This window comes from Limanda limanda, chromosome 6, assembly GCF_963576545.1.
Source record: "Limanda limanda chromosome 6, fLimLim1.1, whole genome shotgun sequence".
Lineage (NCBI taxonomy): Eukaryota > Metazoa > Chordata > Actinopteri > Pleuronectiformes > Pleuronectidae > Limanda > Limanda limanda.
In genome coordinates this window covers 5,446,279-5,459,539 of record NC_083641.1, presented here as the reverse complement: position 1 = coordinate 5,459,539, position 13,261 = coordinate 5,446,279, and positions in this window count along the sequence as shown.

Below are 13,261 nucleotides of genomic sequence, written 5' to 3'. Positions count from 1 at the left end.
GACTTACCAGGCAGACAGTATTGTCTGCATGGAAAACATTTCTACCCTGAGCACTTGGTCCACCACCCTATCTATTCCTTCAGGTTATGTACTACAATATATAAAACATATATTCATGTTAATTAATTGATATTTTATTTTCAGAATGCCACCAGCAAGGAGAGAGCCGCGATACACGATGCAGGATGTTATTGACCTGGTCCAAAATGGAGAGAGTGAGGTTGAGATTGAAATCAGTGACACATATGAGAGTGATGAAGACTCCGATGAAGATGTCTGTAAAGAAGTGGAGAAAGAAAACCAACCACCCATGGTCTGTCCAGCTGATAATTACGTGGACATCGAGCCAAAAACAAGGAAACACACCATGCCCCGTGGCAATCTCTGGCATGATGTGTGACTTCGATGTCTACCAAGGCAGTGTCAACGGAATACGAGCCAAATCTGAACTTGGATTGTCAGGTGAGGTTGTGATGAAACTTGCTTCCAAACTTCCAGAAGGTCAGAACTACAAACTGTATGCAGACAACTACTTCACCTGTGTTCCATTATTAGTGAAGCTCCTTGATCGGGGAATTCATTACGTGGGAACAGCCAGGCAGGTGCGCCTACCCAACTGTAACCTTGAAGACGAGAAGAGCTTGAAGAAAAAGGGGAGAGGAAGCTATGACGTCAGAGTGGAGGGGAATCACAACATCTGTGCTGTCAAATGGTATGACAGCAGGGCCGTCACACTTGTGTCATCCTTTGCTGGACCTGAACCTGTGCAGAAGATTCAACGCTGGGACAAAGCCAACAAAACCTTCATTGAAGTTGAGAGGCCTTACATTGTTGGTGCCTACAACAAGTACATGGGAGGTGGGGATTTTTTGGACTCATTTACAGCCAAATATAAGTTCCCCATCAAATCCCGTCGCTGGTACATGTACATCTTCTGGCACACCATCATCCTCGCTGTGATCAATGCCTGGCTGCTCTACAAGCGGGACTGTAAAGTGCTCAAGGTGTCTAGCAAAGAGACAATGAACAGGAGACAGTTTCAGGCACAGCTAGCATCCTCTCTTATCCTGGTAAACGCAACACTTCAAACTCCAAAGAGAGGACGGCCATCTTCAGGCAAAGGGAGCCCAGCAACACAGTCAGTGACATCAGGAAGCCCTCTGAATGCTCAGAAGAGGCCATCCAAGAGATGTGCAAACCTCCCATTGGATGTACGCAAGGACCTAGTTGGTCATTTCCCAAGGAAGACAGGGAGAGGACGCTGCAGACAGTGCAATAAAGGATACACCAACACGCAATGCAGAAAGTGTGATGTTCGCCTTTGCTTTTTAGACAACAGGGACTGTTTTTGGGACTTTCACCACCAATGAAAGTCTTCATGACCAATGTCATAAAAAGAGGGAAAAAACGCGCTTTTTAAGAGTTTTATCTTGTTTAATATTTTTAATAATTTTAATAAATGACTTCAAAAAAATATGACTAATGTGTGATTATTATTAATGTTATATACCGTTATGGGGCTAAGTAAGCAATCAACCCTGCAAATGAACCCTTAGTTGTTCTGAATTGTTCACACAACGTGAGTACAAATACAGAAATCCTGCTCCCAACTAAGCCCAATGTTGCAATATTACAACATTTCTCTAAAAACGTACATAAACTTTTTTTTTTTTTTTTTTAACTTTCATTTCTGCATCAAAGGCCTCATACAACATGATCTGAAAGGTCAAATAATTTTTTTTTTAGGTTTTTCTATATTTGGGTCTTTCAGGGTTAAGTAGTGACTCCTGTGTTTCTACGGATAAAGATTTCATTTCATAAAGACTGAATTCTTTACAGTTACTTACAGTTAGTAATCCAAGGCGCATTCTCCTTGTGGACTGAGACCAATGGTAATAACACATGTATTAATTTAAACTGGGTCTGAACAAGACGGACTGAAACAGACCAACATCTCTGGGAATATTTTGACAGTTGATTTTTTTAGCTGCAGTTTGGTGGAGCATGGTGTATACAAGGTGCAAAACAGTCATCAATCACAAACTCACATAGAATCAGCTGGGATGTGGTGTGATGGCAACCACTGGGATAGATTTTCTAAAAATAGACAAGGAAGCTCCAAGAGTCATTAGCTTCAGAGAACAATTGTCTTACTTTACTGCAAATTATCCATATGCGGTAGATCCCCTCCCTAAAGTGTTAAATTGGGGAAGTCAAGGAGCTTAAATGTCAGTGAGCAGCATACAGGCGCTTGTACTCTGCAACATGTATATGATCACCTCCAGATGGGCCTTTGTGTCGCCATGTGAAGACAAGGTTGTAAGGGTGTTAACTTATCTGTAGCTGGGACAGTAGCTGTCACAGAGTGAGTCGTGCAAAACGGTATGATACATATTTTACCACTTTCAGTCCCTTTCATGAAAACATCAGTCTATGCTTGTGTTTAAGGCAGGGAAGGAGTGAGAGGCTGTTTTCCAATAAGACAAAGTAAACAGAACTCACTGTCCACAATGTCTCTTCTTACAAATAACCTGCATATAAACTAGGGATGAGCGAGTACAGCATTATCTGTATCTGTTAACCATATGAATTATCCGTATCCGTACTCGGAGTGGGCGGGGCCTAACCCGGAAGTGGGTGTGATTTAACCCGGAAGTGGGCTGGTTCAACATAACTTTCTTTTTTAACTTTGAATTTTTTTATGATTTTTTTTTTTTTTTTTTTAAATTTATTTCCACACCAGGTGTGTGTGTGTGTGTGTGTGTGTGTGTAAGTGAGATGCGAGGGACGTTCACTGTCTCCCGGAGAAACGAACACTCTGTGTCCCCAGCACAGAAAGACGCGATCCACATTCGTTCACAAGTCACACAGACTGGCCTTGCTATTTTCACCTTACATTAACACTTAAAGTTTAGTGCAGTGTAATTGTTTGCCGTGATAATTAAATGCCAGTGTGATAATAAATGACAATTTCAAACCATACAAACTGTCATGTTGTACTGTATTTAATAGAGGTTTACTTTACTGTAAAGTAAGTGTAAATGTAAAGTGAAAACAACAAAACCAGTCACCATGACCCGTGAACAAATACAATTCACGTCTTTCCATACTAAAAACACAGAGCGTTCACTTCTCCGGGAGACAGTGAACGTCCCTCGCATCTGCAGCGCTCCTCTACTGAGCCAATGCAGGTCTCGTGAAAAGTTTTCCAAAGACTCGTACCCGAAGACCCAGTCGGGAAATGAACGAATCATTTCTGCTTCCTTTTTTTTTTAATATATTTTTATTACACATTTTTTAGACAAGACAAAACAAACAGAACTGCTCAGGCACGACAAAAAAAAAAAAAAAAAGGGAAACAACAGAATGTGGGCATGTGGATACAGTAAAATAGAAAATAATTGAGATATTAATTAAGAAAATAAGAATTAATGACAGTGGGCACAATTTCCATCAAGACAAGGCAGTCAGATAGGAGTCAATAAAGAGCATACCGACATAGCGAGGCCACAAAATGAACGTTACCCCTTAAGACAAAGTTAGTTACGAGGACAGGCTAGGCTGAGCTGGGAAATCCACGAAGCAAGGAAGATGACAGTGTGGACCCGATATGCTGCAAGTAAGGGTCCCAGACCTTATAGAAGGCGTCTGTTTTGGAGTAAAGCATGCACGTGATGTATTCACTAGGGATGAAGTCCATAACAATATTGTGCCATGACTTTTTTGTGGGAACAAAATTCTTGTTCCAAAAGAGTAAAATGTTCTTTCTAGCAGCAAACGTTACTATATTGAAAAGTCTCCTGTGTTTACTGTCAGTAATCCGACCCTCCGGGAGACCAAGTATCAGGCACATAGGGTCCATCCGTATTGGGACATCAAAGATAGCAGTCATTTTAATCACTATACTAGACCAGTAGCTTTGTAATTTCCCACATAACCAGAAGCAGTGGACATAATTACCAGTCTCAGAGTTGCATTTCCAGCAGAGCGGTGAGATATTAGCATCCATTTTGTTCTTGACAACAGGTGTTATATGCGTGCGATGTACAATTCTGAACTGTATGGATTTGGTACGGTTACATGCAGAAATGTTCATGGCCTGAGACCAAACTTCCTGCCAGTCAGCATCATCTATAGCAACGCCTAAATCTTTCTCCCACGCTTGCTTGGTGGTCTGTGAGGTAAGAGGAGAATTGGAGTTCAGAGCTCTGTAAAAAACAGTGATACATTTCTTACTAATCTGCAGAGACACACAAAGTGGTGTTATTAGTCGTTAAGGTGGTGTCTTTAACTATGAAATCTCTAATTTGTAAATATCTGTAGAAGTCAACCCGGTTGAATAAACCAAATTGTTGTTGCAACTGCTGGAAGGATAGTAAAATCTGGCCTTTAAATAGATCACCTATTTTCTTCAGCCCTTGGGTGCTCCACACTTTAAAGCCCTGATCCCTACAGCCTGGCAGGAAGTCCGGGTTGTCAAGAATGGGAGTGAGAGGAGACGATAACTGAGCCCGGCCTTCTATAGAGCGAATGGATCTCCAGGCTCTGATGGTACTAAGAGTGACAGGGTTAGAACAGTGTTTTTTAACAGATTCAGAATATTTCATAAACAGTAAATTCGACAAGGGACACTTTGACTGAGAGGTTTCAACATCGTGCCAAATCGAGGCTGGATCACGTTTGTGCCAGCTTGAAATCACCCGCAGGTGAGATGCCAGTTGGTAAAATCTGAAATTTGGCACATCTAACCCTCCATCACAACCCGCCATTTGAAGTTTTATCATCTTTAGACGGGGCTTCCTTTTGCTCCAAATGAAGGAGCTTAACCAACCTTCAAGCACCTTGATAACCTTATTTGATAATAATATAGGGATCATTCGCAGTGGGTATAGCAGTCTAGGCAGGACGTTCATTTTTATAAGAGCAACCCTTCCTAGCCAAGAAAGAGGGAGAGGGGCCCAGCGGTCCAAGTCCGCCCTTATGGCATCTAAGAGGGGGGGGGGAATTCGACTTAAACATCTGACCAAAAGTAGGTGTTATATGCACTCCTAAATAAACAAAACCGGTGGGAGACCAGTGGAACGGGAAGGGTTCAGCCATATCCGGAACACATGTTAACGAACCCAGCGGCATGGCCTCGGATTTTGCAAAGTTAATTTTATAACCTGAAAGGGCACTGAATGACGAGATGACCTCAATCAAGCAGGGAACAGAGGTTTGGGGTTGTGATAAATGTATCAAAATGTCATCTGCATGTAAAGTAATTTTGTGTTCCTTTTCACCAATGAGAATACCAGAGATTAAAGTGTTTTGCCTTACTGCTTGGGCCAGCGGCTCAATAGCAATATCAAAGAGCAAGGGGCTGAGGGGGTCACCCTGCCTATTCCCGCGGTGGAGAGGGAAGTTATCGGATCTCAGCCCATTAGTCAGAACCGCTGCCGTCGGAGTGTTATATAGAACCCTAATCCAATTCACAAAATTGTCACCTAATGGCCTCGGATTTTGCAAAGTTAATTTTATAACCTGAAAGGGCACTGAATGACGAGATGACCTCAATCAAGCAGGGAACAGAGGTTTGGGGTTGTGATAAATGTATCAAAATGTCATCTGCATATAAAGTAATTTTGTGTTCCTTTTCACCAATGAGAATACCAGAGATTAAAGTGTTTTGCCTTACTGCTTGGGCCAGCGGCTCAATAGCAATATCAAAGAGCAGGGGGCTGAGGGGGTCACCCTGCCTATTCCCGCGGTGGAGAGGGAAGTTATCGGATCTCAGCCCATTAGTCAGAACCGCTGCCGTCGGAGTGTTATATAGAACCCTAATCCAATTCACAAAATTGTCACCTAGGCCAAATTCCTCAGGAGCATAGAATAAATGCGACCACTCGACCCGGTCAAATGCCTTCTCGGCGTCGAGAGATAGCACGACGGCCGGGTCCTTGCTGTTTTGAGTTAGTTGAATGATGTTAAGGAGCCTCCTCACATTATCACAGGAGTCCCGGCCCTTGACAAAACCCTTTTGGTCTTCCTTGACAATATGGGGCAGAACCTTCTCCAGACGTAAGGCCAAAGTTTTTGAAAGCAATTTTTGGTCAGAGTTAAGTAAAGCTATCGGCCTGTAAGAGGCACAGCTGTCTGGACTTTTTCCTTTTTTAAGGATGAGAAAGATGTTGGCCTCCCTAAGGGATTGAGGTAGAATCCCATTTTCAAATGAATGATTGAGCATAGACAACAGAGGGACTAGAAGAATATCACTAAACTCTTTATAAAACTCGCAGCCAAACCCATCTGGCCCTGGGGCCTTACCGGACGGCATAGATTTCAAGGCAGATATCGCTTCCTCTCTAGTAATTGGGGCATTTAGTTGTAATTTTTGATCATCCATTTATTTAAATACATGCATTAGATGTGTGTATACAGCATAGAATTGTATGTGTATATTTATTCATACAGGGCATATATTCTGAGCACGCGCACACACACACACACACAGGCAGACAAAGGGATGTGGGGGCTAGCTTTGGAAGCTAACACTGCTGCAACTTTTGCAGCGAAATGCACTTAAAACCCCGGGTATGAGTCTATTTTAAAGCGAGCGACGGAGGCGGCAACGAGCTGCTGGTGACCGGCACCAGTGCTCGGGCTGCATGGAGCAAATCTGTAAGAGCCACAAAAGTTATAAGGCGCAGCTCCTCCCCCCCCCCCCTCCTCCTCCTCCGCTTCGCCCTTCCTGTGTGTGTGTGGCGTCCCGAGCATGAAGCACGTTTACATAGAAAACAATGCACTCGGAGGCTAACCCGACTCGTAGCTTCTGTGTGTGTCTGTCTTTGTTAGAAACTAGCACCGAAACGTGTTCAAGGATCTAAGTGGCCACAGCGGCAGAGACACGGTCCCCAACACCGGGACGTCCCCGGACCCGACACCGGCGGTGCACGGAGGTGCTGGTGCCGGAGCTAACGCTAGCAGCAAGCTAACGTTAGCTCCCGACAAAAAGCTGTTTTGTATTTACACATGCTGCTTCTACCGGGGCAAAACACACACAGAGAAGCTAGCGTTAGCCCGGTGTTAGCTGCAGGACGTCCTCCTTGTTTTCTATTTATACATGCTGCTTCTACCGGGGCAAAACACACACACAGAAGCCAGCGTTAGCTCGCTGCTGCTACCCGTAAACAAACACATCCAACAAGTCACAGCCAGCTGAGGTAGCAGAGGCACAGCAGTCAAACAGATTCACATAGTCCACAGCATCAACACAGCGAAGCAGCTCCGAGCTCCTACCTGGAAAAAACACCAACAGCTCACTCCCCCGGCTCCGTGTTCTCGTCTCCCGGCTCCGGGTTCACGGCTGCCGGCTTGAGGCTGCCGGGCTCCGGTGGTGGCTCCCGGGCTGCGGTGGTGGCCATCATATATGAACTCAATCCATCTCAAGCTTGTGTCTTCTGAAGCTGGAGTCACATGAAGAGCTTTATGCTGATTTGTGCAGCCCAGTATTGAGCATCTCGGTGGTCAAATTCGTTTCATGCTGCTAGTTAGCTTATCCAAGTGTTTCCAAGGCTCGCAAGAACGCAATGGCGGCGCAAACCGATGGACCGTCAATAAAGTGGGTGGTTCTTAAATCTATGGGGGTTCCATCCATTGGTGGGTCGAGTGGTGGTGGGGGAGTGCATAGATCTATGGGGAGTGTTCTATGGGCTGAAATGACGTAGAGATAGCCAATAACCCCATTGGACGCACTCTAGCATACAGTTTCTGACAGAGGAACCACAACAAATCGCGGGAGTTGTTTTCTTCCAGAGTTTTTGGGACGGTAGACATGCCAGATACCCAAATTAACGTGTAGAAGCACTACAAAAGTGGCATTTTCATAATATGGGCCCTTTAACATTTCTCAGACTTTCTTTTTGAGCTTATCATCCGTCACAGCTTGTAATTCTGAGTTGTTGGAAAGAGTGGCCATTGGGCTTAGCATCTGTGGACTGACACTGTCAGTCTTTTAAGTAGCTCTGTCTGTGCCTGTTATTCAGTAAGTGCATGAGAGGGTGCTGTTTTGGACACGCAAATAAGCAGTGTTGCCACAGTTACTTTGAAAAAGTAACTTAGGTGCTTTACAGATTACTTGATTTTAAAAGTAACTTAGTTACTTTACAGACTACTTAATTTTAAAAGTAACTAAGTTAGATTACAAGTTACTTTATTAGTTACATTCAGCAGCTTCCGACAACACCCCCGCTGGCCCAACATAAAAATGACAACCGGTTTTGCCAACACTCACTTTATTAGTGCATTTTTAACAGTAATGTACACAATAACAATGTACAAGGTAACTTAAAAACGAATTCTTGAAAAAATACATGGTTTTATAAAAACAAAAGTCTTTCTTGAATTAACTTAACTTAAATACTTCTTTTTTTTATAAAACAATGAAAAATAAAATAAAGACAGTCTTTCTTGACCTGACATTTTTAACTGTTAACACTGTAATGGCAAAACTTACTATTTATGAACTACATTGTTATAAATGTAACTTAAATTATTTTCAACATGTTTTATGAACATTGTGGTTTTACAAAACAAAACAAGTGTACTGTATAACACCACATGTAGGCTGATATCATGTGCATGTTATGAGTGACACAGTGGAGTGGGGCGAGTAAACCAGTGGTTGAACCTCATTAACAGAAGATTCTCAAACCTCTTGTCAGAAAGTCTATTTCTTCTAGGAGTGAGCACCAAACCTCCCAGACTGAAAAGCCGCTCCACAGGAGCACTTGATGGGGTTGGAGTGTTATACAGAGGTGTAAAAAGTACTGAATATTGTACTCAAGTAAAAGTACCTTTACTGTGATGAAATTTGACTTAAGTACAAGTAAAAGTACAAATCTAAAAATCTACTCAAGTAAAAGTAAAAAGTAGTTCATTTAAAATGTACTTTAAGTAAACGTTACTTAGTTACTTCCAACAACTTGATGGGGGCCGCTCCTATACAGTGCAAAAAAGCACAAGGGGTCGTAAATCAAATCGAAAAACAGTTATTTTAAATTAAAGGAGAATCTTTACAAATATAAGTGCAATGACATTAAACATTTAACATGTCAACACAACATTTAAGAACTTTCGGGAGGACATGTCAAGACATGAATCACATGACAGCTAACATAAAAAGTTAAAATGTTGCTGTCCCACTGTATATTTAAACTTTTGGTTAAACTTTGGTCCACCTTTAGAGCACTAGTCTACAAACATCTTGCTGAGATGTGGCCACAGGTCTTCTTCATCTGCTTTAATCTCAATTGGCGGAAAGTTTGATGCTTCCGCTTGTTGGTCGTCCTCAATATCATCCTTCTCTAGCTTTCGTGACATCGACTCCATCATCCACTCTATGCAGCATCTACCACCGGTGTTGTGCAAGTTCACACCTCTCATGAACTAGTACAAAGTTCAGTTCATACAAGTAAACATGAATAGTTCACGTTCATAGTTCACCATTTAAATTCTGAAATAGTTCAGTTCATTTCATAGTTTTAAGGTGGAAAGTGAGAATGAAAGACTTAACTTGTTTTTTAAAGAACTTTATCCATCATTACCCTTGCCTTAAACTGTACTTCATATGTATCAAATACTAAAATAAATGTGTTTTTTTTAAATTTTGTTTTATTATTGCTAATTTTCCCTGTTTATTTATTCATACCCTGAAAACAAAAGGCACCACAAATCAAAGTTTTGATACATTTATTTTGAAATAGTTTCTTTCATTTTGAAAAGGCACTTCCTGAATAGTACGGAAAAGATCGCTCCTGGCAGGTGTGCCTCGCGTACAACACTTTCTACCACTGCAGTGAGAATTGCCTTGCGCCTTGAACTATATATTTTTTTTAACTCAGTAACGGATGTAATTTCCAATGTAGCGAAGTCAAAATCTACTTAAGTAAAAGTAAAATTACCCATTTCAAAAACTACTCAAAAAATTACATAGTACACAAAAAAACTACTCAATTACAGTAATGTGAGTAAATGTAATTCGTTACTTTACACCCCTGGTGTTATACTTCAAGAAAATTTTCTTTATATTTGAAAACTGATGCAGAATCTGAAGGTCATAGGCTGACCTCAGGTAGTCCATTGTTGTTAACACGATTCAGAATGCCAGAGCATCATCCACTAGAGAGAGATTGTTTGAGGATTGGTGTGCTTCGGCACAGGAAATCCCTTTTCAGTGTCCAGTTGGTACAATCCTGTCCTTCCTGCAGGAATTGATTGATCAAAAGAGGGCATTTTCTACTGTCAAAGTTTACTTGGAAGCTATTTCCGCTTGCCATGTTGGATTTGATGGAAAACCAGTGGGCCAACACGCCCTGGTTTGTCGTTTTATGAAGGGTGCACGAAGGTTGCTGCCCATCTCTAAGACTATGTCACCATCTTGGGATCTAGCAGTGGTGCTTGGTGCCCTCTCTAGTCATCTTTTTGAACCACTGGATAACGTGGACATGAAAACGTTATCCCTGAAGGTGGCTCTGTTATTGGCTTTGGCTACAGCTAAACGAGTGAGTGATATTCACGCTTTATCTGTACATCCAGCATGTATGCGGTTCACCCCGGGGAACCTTGGGGTGACACTGAGGCCGAATCCTGCTTTTGTTCCAAAGGCTGTTAAACCATGCTCCCCAGAGGAACTGGCAGCTTTTCAGCCACCTCCCTATGGTTCTGCAGAACAGCAGCGGTTACACATGCTTAGCCCTGTCCGTGCCTTACACACTTATGTGGAAAGGACAAGGAACTTTAGGAAAAGGGATCAGTTGTTTGTGTCCTGGGCTAAGCCCCACTGGGGCAAACCTATCACCAAACAAAGACTTTCTCACTGGATAGTGGATGCCATTGCATTGGCCTACTCCAGCTCGGGCCTTCAGGTTCAGACTGGTTTACGGGCACATTCCACTAGAGGTCTCGCGACCTCTTGGGCCCTGTTCAAGGGAGTCTCTATCCAAGACATCTGCGCTGCAGCCAGAGCCGGATTAAATAAATGGACTACACTAGGCAGACTGTATTTTTTGGGCCCCCCTCCATTGATGTTATTTATGAATTGAAATCTGAAACTTACCCAAGTTACTAATAAGAAGTTAATTCACATTTTACATAGCGTAGTCTTTGGATGTGTCGTACATTAAACAGACTATTTTTTGATTTTTATGATTTATACGTTATTACATGGCTCTATTAAATGCTATTAAATTATCCTTGTCCTATCCATTGCGAGTGTCATTGTTAAGGTAGTAGTACCAGTAAATCACCAATAGGTGTCAGCATTGCTATGTAAACAGAGCAAATCAGATAAATGTTGTAAGCTATTGCATTTTGCAGAAAATCTTAATTAAATGTGTTGATTAAATTGAATAGTTAAATAAGTAGTCAAATATACAAAGACCAATAAAATTTGCAGTAAGAGAAAGTGTGCTGTAGTGAGAAAGATGTTTATTTTCATGGACAACCATCACCTCTCTTCCATTTTCTGGTATTCAACACTCAGCAGCTCAGCTCCTGGTCTGGGGCCTCATTTATAACCGTTGCGTACGCACAAAACGGGCCTGAAACGTGCGTACGCCACTTCTCACGCCAACGTTGGGATTTATAAAAACAAACTTGACGGGAAAATGTGCGTATTTCTACGCAAACTTAAGGCCGGCGCATGCTTCTGCGTTGTCAGGGGCCCGCAGGCACGCAGCTGTAACGCAGGACTCGTTCTCATTCATGGTTCTCCAACCGTTGCGCGTGTTGCCATGCAATTCCCCGCCAGAACACTAGGCGCAGTAATGTTTTTTGTTGAAGTCGGCTCTTCTTCGTGTGTTGCACGAAGAAGAGCGATTTATTTACATCTCCATGGCGGCTCCGCAGAGCCTTTTTCTGGCGGAAAAATCCGCCGGTTAGTGACGGGTTGTACTAGTGGACATAGTGTCGGATCTCTTCTGCCAAGTGCTCTTCTATCTGGTCCATATTCGTTCTTCTAAATCTTCCGTGGTTTCCGGGCATGAACCGGAAATGCGACTCCGGAAATGATGTAGTCAGCAGACCAATCACAGCCCTCGCGGCCGGGTGACGCTTGCGGGGCTTTGCCGTCTAGTTAGAAAAATTGGCCGACGCACGTAAGGACGTAGGAAGGGCCGTGAGGGGCCCGGAAGGGCTCTTGCGTCTCCGTTCCCGTGAAAACGCAGAAGCATGCGCCGGCCTTTAGACCCTCCCTTACGAGCGTTTTGGGGAGACGGTAAAACGGCGACACAGACGTGAGGTGGTGAACTGCAGCAGATTATTGATCCAATTCATCATTTACATTAAAACCAACAGTTTTTCTCCCGCGACGTATCTGCTCCACACGAGCCTTTTAATTAAAAAAATATAAAACAACTTTAAGCAAATTAGGTCCAGATTCGATGTAACAGCCGAGTTACGGTGCCGAGTCATTAATAGCTTTTAATAATATCTTCTAACACTGTGCGTGTATCATCAGATCGCTGCAGTGAACGGGACTGAGCCAGAGAGCGCACAGAGCACCCAGCGCACATAGCGCACTGGAGATTAATTATAAGAAATGAAGAAACTTTCCAAATAATATCCCAGAGGAGGTGAGTATCCACTGATGTGAGGGAATCGGTCCGATGCTCTAAATAAATAAATACTGCCGTGACACCGGAGCGGGGATCTGCTCGATGTGTGCATGTGAATGGAAGAACGAGGAGGAAGCGAGGTCTCAGCGATCTCTGATCTCACATATTGTGTTATCCACAGCAGCAGCGGCAGAGTGTCAGTGTATTTTCTTTATTAGTGACATCACTGCTGTCCCATAAAGTCGCTCTTCACCTCCACCTCACTAACAGACACTTGATGTCAGTGTCAGAAAGTTTCACTTCCTCTTCACATCGCTTGATGCGGTGACTCCGTCAGGACTCACGGTGGAAACCCATTGGTCAGCAGCATCATTTAATATTCACGCCGTGCTTTGCGTTGACCATTTATGGTGGAAAGTGGGCGTGTGGAGGGCGGATTTGGAGGCAGATCCACGTACGAACGTTTCCAAGTGGACTGTGATTTTTAAAGCGAACATTGCGTTCAGGTGTACGTGCGCACGGTTTTATAAATCGGAATTATCTTTTGCGTACGCCATTTCCGGATTTTGTACGTACGTACACTTTTAGTATGAATCCTACGCACTCTTTTATAAATGAGGCCCCTGGACTGTTCGGCAGTTCTCTCCACTGGTCTGGATGTTTCTCGG